General features: G+C 36.5%; 1 protein-coding gene across 2 annotated transcripts in view; it reads right to left on the minus strand.

The window, feature by feature from the left end:
* znf609b (zinc finger protein 609b) overlaps nt 1–8,154 on the minus strand; it is a 54,508-nt gene extending 46,354 nt beyond the window's left edge. For both annotated transcript variants that reach the window (XM_084405063.1, XM_084405064.1), the window contains exon 1: nt 7,746–8,154. The gene's annotated coding sequence lies outside the window, so the exon portion shown is untranslated. The remainder of the gene's footprint in view (nt 1–7,745) is intronic.
* Between the last annotated feature and the right edge of the window lie 514 nt (nt 8,155–8,668).

The raw sequence follows: 8,668 nt of genomic DNA on the forward strand, positions 1-8,668 counted from the left end.
TGACATGATATTATGAAACAATATGATCAAAGTCTTACTTCATTATACGAGTAATTTCCAATATCAGTAAAATTTCACAATTATCGATAGGCTACTTCAGCAAAAACTAATACTAGGTTAACTAATGTAGACAATGTTACAGAAGACAAGTAAACAGAGGGCAATACATTAAGAACAAAGAAACGAATGAAACAAAATGGACAAAAAATATAGCTAAAAGCCTACAACAGAAACTGAACGTAAATGTAAAAACACTGCATAGTCTTCACTGTATACATTAAATGTAGATTAATCCTTATCAAAGCTACAAAAGTTATTCATTCAAGAGCAGTGAGGGATTTTATCTTTGTCTTTTGCTGTTTGATGAACATTAATGTCAGACTGAAGCAGGAATATTAGGCTGCTGTCACTTTAGGAGCTAATGCACGGATCCAACATACTGTTACACACACGCGTTTTCTTTCTCAACTGTTTACATTCTAAGACATAATCAACTGTGTTTATGAGGACACTTCCTAAAACGCTATTTTAAAATGTTTGCGTGTAGGCTATTAAACCGTTTAGGTGAAGCCCACAGTATTCTTTGCTTATGAAAGCACAGAAAGACAGCTGGGGAACGGTGTCTCTTTTGCGGCTTAATGCGCTTTTAATAACAGTGTTTAATATCAAACATGTCCCGTAGTTTACAACTCTCACTTATTTGGCTGATTTGGATGTTAGGGTTGGAATGCACCGTTTATGTGGCAGCGGTTAATAATAGTTTAACTCGATTATCTTTAACTCGATTATGTTTTCATAAACGTTGGAAGCCAAAATCCAAAATCAATTACGATTAATTGCACAGCCCAACCATGTAGTTACCTTTTATTACTCCGTTCTTTCTTGGGTCAGTACACCGTAAATGCATGTACTGTTAAATTAAGTGCAAACAACATTCCATAACTTATTAAATCATTTCTGCAACTGTGGCATTTGACGATTCAGCGATGGCAAAACAAAGGAAACACTTGCATAAGAGTCGAGAAGGAAGAACATTTTACCAGTACTACTATTCATCCAGATACAAGAGCAGTTAGTAAAGATACATAAAGTTATACACTACAACCTTCAAAATGGATGATGATTTGGTGATTGTGATGATGGTAAACTTTATACACAAAATATACAAATAAATCATTAGTCTAGTGAAATAGATTGGCCAGGACAATTAATCATTCATTCAATTATCATTAATCAATATTTGGCCATTTTACAGCCATTTCCACCCGTCTCTTTTGTCCACTTTCCACCACTTCTGTGCTGATTTCTTCGAGGGAAGGGTCTATGGGCGGGTAAATGTGTGGGCTTTTTCAGATCTTTCAATCTAATGGAAAAAATAAGCGTACACAATTTAAATACGAACGCGACCGGAGATGACGGAAAAACACACGGAGAGCATCAGCTTTAGTTTCTGCTCTGACAGACGCAAGATCAGCCGAACACTGTGAGTGTGTGTTAGAGATCAGGAATGGTGAGAGAACATTGAGCTTGGTACATTTTTCATCTTTAAACCAAACTTGGGTCTTCAGGCGACAACGTTTAAATCCCGTCTGGATAGAGCTCTTCCCATAACGTTAATAAAGAGAAGACAGTGTTTTGTGGTTCACATGAGCGTTTACACTACGAAAGCAATCTGGTTTAATGTGTTTTCAACTAGCTCTGGAAGAGGTCAAACTCTAAACGTTTCAGACCCCGTTTACACCTGTATTTAGTGTCGTCCACCTGTGACCCGATCGACCAAAACTCATCTTAATACCAGGTGTAAACAGAGCCTAATATTACTGAGTGAAATTCCAAAATCTGCCAACAGTCATAAAAACAGATAATAAACAGTTTTATGTTGCGTATGGCAACTCTGCTCTTTAGATATAGGCCGTTAAAAAATATATTATCACTTGACCACTGTTCAGTTGTTAAAAGTATATATCTTGCAAACAAGATTAACAGAGTTACACTGAACAATGAGCAAAGTTTAGATAACAATGGCAACATTTTTGCAAAGACATTCACTTCTAAATAGAAAACAGTTGTGAGCATTTTGACCTATATTATGTGCCAAAGTATTTGGTTAAGAACATGTGTCTGCTGAAATTGGGCTGCTTTCAAAGCCTGATGTTTGATGTCTAATTAAAGCAGCCGTTCTTTAACACGGGTCATCTCTGCTTAGCCAAATAAGCCAACACGAGTCAAAGGAGCATGCACTTTGACCTCTGACAGCGTAAATAATTAACACTCAAGTCTGCTGCATTTGTCCTGCAATGCCAATGAGCTCAGAGCTGGAAAATAACTTAAGAACCCGCTCACGCTAGATCTGTAAGCATCTGATCAACTCCTGTTACTCTATCCATATTTGAAATGCTTCACCAAGCTTAACCGCAGATCAGTTCAGCGAGCGGATGGCTTTGTTCATTAAGCTGGAGCTTATATTAGCCTTTCATTTACTTCCATATAAGTTTTCACAAGTCTCTGATCATCACAAAAGCCTAATAGTGCCATTGAATGTGAGCGCTGTAATTTCAGACACTAATTCCCTAATCAAGCATCTCGCATGAATCAATAATAGCGCTTCTACTTCCTACTAGGGATGAGTGGATCAATTTCGAAATACAAACTTAGAATAATGTTTTATTTCAATGGTCAATCCTCAAATAAAATGCATATGCAGTGTTTATTTCATTCCTTTACAAAAAATGAGATATACATGTATGATACTTCTTATTAAAAGGAAAACATTTTTGTACTTTGTTGTTATAAATTATCAAATTTTTGGGTTATTAAATAAATAAATAATTATTAATACAATGCTTAATGTCTAAAATTAGCCAAAATACATATTTAAAAAGAAAACTGTACATCTCTGACATATTCACATGAAAAACGTCAAAAAACGCTGATCTCAACGAATATCCTAGTAAACATAATATGTTAGGCTATGTCTTAAGTGAACAAACAGTTGAGAAATAAAACGCATGTGTATCAGTGTATTGGATGTGTGCATTCGCTCTTAAAGTGACAGTAGCCTAATATTCCTGCTGCCATCTGTGTCATTACTGTTAATCAAACAACATAAGATAAAGAGAAAATCACTCACTGCTCTCGACTGAGCTTTTTTGTAACTTTAATAAGGTTTAATCTGCATTTTATTTATACAGTGAAGACTATGCATGCAGTGCAATTTTATATTTGATTATTCATTTTCTCTACCTGAAAAAGACAGCTTTACTTGTCTTTAACAACATTTGAAATGTATATGATTTAGGCAAGTAGATTTTGGTGTCACAGCCTTATTTATTAAGGTTTTGGGTCAATATATATATATACTTATTTTATTTTTTTACTGTTTTTGTGGTGGGACAAGTGAAAATTTTAGATACCGAAATATAGATACCATATTCATACTAAATCATAAAAGCTTTTTGAATCTAGTCTCACAGAAACTGGTTACTGATACTAAACTGATAGGATAGGATTCTAAGTTAGGATGATAATTGGGTCGCCATTTAGACAAAGATTTGTTTTCCACCACAACCGAGCCATTGGATTCCCCGTAACTATGCCTTGTAAATGACGATAGCCCACGCTAGCCCTTCACTGACGAGCAGAATCCCAGATGGTCATTCGTACGTCTAAAGACTGCAGCTGTTCTGCTGGAACAAACAGTCGAAGAGGTCAAAGTCAGTGTACAACATCTGCAGCTAACCTGTCTGTGTGTGTGGACTCATGTTTGAGCCCTCTGAAAGTCCAGGAGACGCACAGCTTATTCAATCCGCTGCTTTTTAAACATGCCATTTAAAGAATGAGTGTTTTGGGATCATGAATCCCGATATTTTTCAGCCTTTTGAAAATGTATGATATGCATCTTGATATTTATCTGCTGTAAAATGACTAAAAGTGGCTAAGGGAACTATTATATTGAGCAAAGAGCTGGTGTTGCCAAGTACATTTAAGAGGCTAAATTCAAGATCACAGTAAAAATCTAAGGCATGCTTTTCACAGCTTTTCACTAAATATCTGATCATTTCTTTTTATGTTCACCAATATAATAGGGATCTAAAATGACGCTTGAAGAACATTTCTGAAAACGGTGATGAATTGTTGAATCTGTGTTTGGAAACATTATAACAGTTAAGCGATATTGATTCTAGAAAGAATAATCTCATACTAACGAAACAAGACATACTGTCTTCTTTAGGACACTTAATGTCAAATAAACAATGAAATCATCACAATATTCCAGTACAATGATATCAAATAATCAGCCCTATTGACACCACAAATGTAACAAGGCTTCAAAAGCAGAATAACATTCATCTGCATTAGAAAGATAAAGCACAATCGCACCAAAGTGCATAACAGGCCACTTGTAACGTGCAATAAAGATCGAACGCTGAACTGAATGATGTGCATAGCTTGAGCGGTGACAACTGTAAATTCATAATGAGAGTATGGATCTTTCTAAGCATTCACAAACATTACAGCGAGAGCTACAGCAATGCATCTCTATTCCAGCGGCTCGGACATATTGATTTCCCTGGACTATCCCGACACAGGATCAGAGAACGTTCAATATCAAAGCTTGGAGCGCTACACTACATATATATATGGGCTGAAAAACATTTTACAAAAACATCTGTCTAGACCAAAGCTGAGTAAAAGTTTTCCAGTGTAAAGTATGGAGAGTAAACAACATCTAGCTCTGGCCTGCAGACAAAACTCAACTCAACAGCTCATAAAGAGAGAAAACAATGTGTCTGAGATCCAGGAAATAGATTCGCCCTCCGGCTGACTGCCAACTCATCTCCACATGAGCACTCTACAACATTATCACTGATAAAAGCCAATCGTATTGAAAGCAGATGATGTAAAATGTCACATATTTGCCTGTATTTGGTGTCAAGCCTCCATTCATAATATTGCAATTTTTTGGGACACAGCGTCACAAACGTTTTTCTTTAAAGTATTACCAGTACCGTCTAATAGCGCTGCAGTCGTGACGTCAAAACCCGCCGGTGGTTCCCTCCAGATTTCCCTATGGGTTTTTATAATGAGGTTTTGAGTAAAATAAGCTCTGCGTTAAACGTAATTTGACGATACTTGGATGTTTTGTTCCACAACGCAAATTACACACACTCGCACACCAAACGTTCTCATCAAGTTACTTATTAGAAACATACTTTTTTTCCTTTTTTTTTTTATAAACATAACAGCTTCAAAATGTTCATTTTTTATACGGGTGTGTGTAATTTATGTTGTAGAATAAAACGTCCAAGTATCGTCAACTTATGTTTAACAGACTAGAGCTGCATGATTCTGGATAAACTGGGAATCATGACAGAGATCACATTTCACTAAACTAAACTAAATATCATGCAGGCCTAATTTACTAGAGGCTTTGACACATTTTAATTGCAACAGTTTATTTAAAATGTTTAATTAATCTGAATGAATTATATATAAAAAAATAAATTAAAAAAAACAGGTTAAATGAATGATTCAACGACTCACTCATAAACACTTGTTTCATTATTGGACGAATCAGCGTTTTTGAACGCATCTCTTGAATGATGAATTCAATGCCAAATACATGTTTAACAGTCCCTTGTCGCCACCTACTGGTGTAACGATGTAATGATATAATCTTTATTTGAAGCATCAAGTACTTTCAGGAGGTGATTTGCTCTATTTTGATCACTACCGTACCGTAGACATCAGTGTTGATATCCGAACTATAAACTTTTATCCCAATTCTTCTGCGAAATGAATATTTGTAACACAGAAATAACAAAACTGTGTGCGGTTTCATACCTATACGTGACATTTGCATTTGCATGTTCCAGTGTGATTTGACTCCATAGACAGGCGAATCGTTGTCATTTGGGAATGAGATTAATCACACAGACCTTATTTTTATCATAAATTGAAAAAAAAAAAAAAAACATTATAAAATCCTTGAGGGAACACTTTTAAAATTAGTGTTCCGGGATCAATGGAGTTCTATATAGAACACTAGGGTTCTTGACTCAATTTTAAAGGACCCTGTATGGCAAAAAGGAGAGGATATAGGGATATACAAGGAGAAATGCTTTAAATGATTGCATAATCCTTTTACGTTTAACAGGTTATTCTAGAGACAAATATTTTTACGAGCCGTTTCATTCATAAAATTGAATCACAATAAATTAATGACAACTAAATCCATTGAATGATCCCATGATGGGAAACCATTGAAGGTTCTATATAAGAAGCACGTGACAGAAGCTTCTATATAGAATCAGATGATGATATGTGGCCAATCGAAACGAGCCATATGACGTGCTTCACTGACTGTATTAACATACGCTGTTTAAATTGTAAACAAAACACTTAATGTGAGACCCAAGTTCAGACTCATTAAATGATTTTCTGAACAAACATCTTCGACACATCTTGGGGATGTCAGCAGGTGTCTGCTCCAACTCTTCAAATAGCCCATTTTATAACACCTCTTTCTAAGACCACATAAAGTCTGGGGTTTCTTCTGAAAGCTGATTATTTCCATATGCTATTTATTATGGTTTCCCTGCTTGTCTTTTTATTTGAGGCCACTTGATATCTGTGCTAATTCTTTAAACAATACAATAGGGCAAATGCATTTCAGTTCCATTCACACACATACTGAATAGTGCACAATAGGTTCCCCTAGCTAGTAGTGCAGTCCATGGACTGAATAAATCTAGATTATATTAACACACCAAGGTATTTACATGGACGAGGTATGCCAAAGAATACCATGGTGTTAATATGGAACCTATACATCTGAAACCATCAGAAAATGGTACAAAATGGACAATGACAGGAAAACATACACACCTTATTTTGTTAGTGTTCAGAGCAAAAATAATAATAATTTCAATTTATATGAAAGATACTAAAATTAGGTTTTGACATAGCATCCCATTATAAAAAGCCCATGAAAACTAGAATGAGTAAGATTAGTTGAAGAGCTAATAATCCACGTCATAATGCTAACTACTGGTAAAACTTGTGGAATTGTTACGATTATTTAGAATCAGTGGGAAAATCAAGCAAAGCAGATAAGATAGAAATATGGCATCAAATGTTAATAACACAGTACTTACGTAAACCACGTAATTTCCATTGTAATCGAATATACTTGAAAGAAAACCACTTCGCGTCCAAAAACCATGATATAATCATGATACCACGTCTAAAACCTTTTGTTAGTGTATAAGCACTGCTCTGGAGACGTGTGACTGTTGAAGGTTGTATTATCTGGAGTGAGTTCTGTGATTCGCTGCGAATATTCTGGTACTCGCACACATCCTTTGACATTCATAACAGACTCGAGCTCTTCCACAGAGAACTGCAACTCCAGCATAAACAAACCACAGCCGTTTTAAGCACTGTCGGGGTGTTTATGGACTCGCAACCCGTTTATTTGTGCTCGTAATCGAGTAAACTGGGACTCGTTGTTCGATTCGCCGCACCTAACGCGCTGTTCGAGCGCATTGGTCCGCGACGCGTTGCTCTTAAGGAAATGACTTTCTAAGATGGTCAAAGCATGTGTGAGCCATGACAACCGAGCTAAGCTAACGGGCTAAAGCACCTCCAGTCTCCATCTGCACCAATAAAACACCACCCCCTACCCACACACACACACACACACACACACACAAAAGAAATGCATTAATCCCAGCGTCACTTACCCCACACGCGAACCCCTATCCAGAGAATACTTATGTACATTCCATAGAGGAAGGTGGAAAGGCCTCTGGATTTGCGCACGGAATTCCAAAAATGATCCCAAAGCAGTGCACTTCCCAACACATCCAGCAACTAGAGAAAAGGAAGGCCAGCAGCCATCACACTCCTAAAGATCCCGTTCAGAAATGCAAACACTGCCCTGAAACTGGCATCGCAGGATCGAAATCTCACAGCTTTCTTCAAATACGTCTTTCTTAAACTCCAAGACGATAAATCCAACATCTCGGCACGTCCATTTTCACGTATATTCATTCATTTTTTCCCTTGAGTTGAGTCCTAGATCCCTCGCTCCTTTCAGTAAGGGGGATACAATGTAACTAAAGGGCAGGAGGAGGAAGCGCCATGAAATCCAGGAGAATGATCCGGATGGATTGAACCCTGCGCGCGCAGTGCGCGGTAAGACGCGGAAACTGGATCAGTCGATATTCTTCCTGGAATTTCCACAGTGTGTGTTTATGAGTGCAGCACATTTAAAAAGCCTTTTTTTTTTCCTGCCTTAACTTGTTTTCCTCTTCCTGGTCTTGTTTCAACATATTTCTTAATGTTTTTTTTTAATATGAAATGACAAATTGATTTCACAAATTCAATTCACATTTATTTGTATAGCGCTTTTCACAATAAACACCATTTCAAAGCAGCTTTACAGAAAATGCAATTTAGAGTGATCTGTTATCAGAGGGAACTGTTATGCATTTCAGAAATGTACATATACAAATCACACAGTAAGCTGAACATGTATTAATTTAAACACTGTAATAATTTAAGGCAGAAACAATGAGCTCATTGAAGTAATGAATACATGTTTGTTAACACATGATAATAACATATAGAAAATTGTAGCACTGGTGCATGTTGATTCAGAGTT

This window comes from Rutilus rutilus (assembly GCF_951802725.1).
Source record: "Rutilus rutilus genome assembly, chromosome: 3".
NCBI lineage: Eukaryota > Metazoa > Chordata > Actinopteri > Cypriniformes > Leuciscidae > Rutilus > Rutilus rutilus.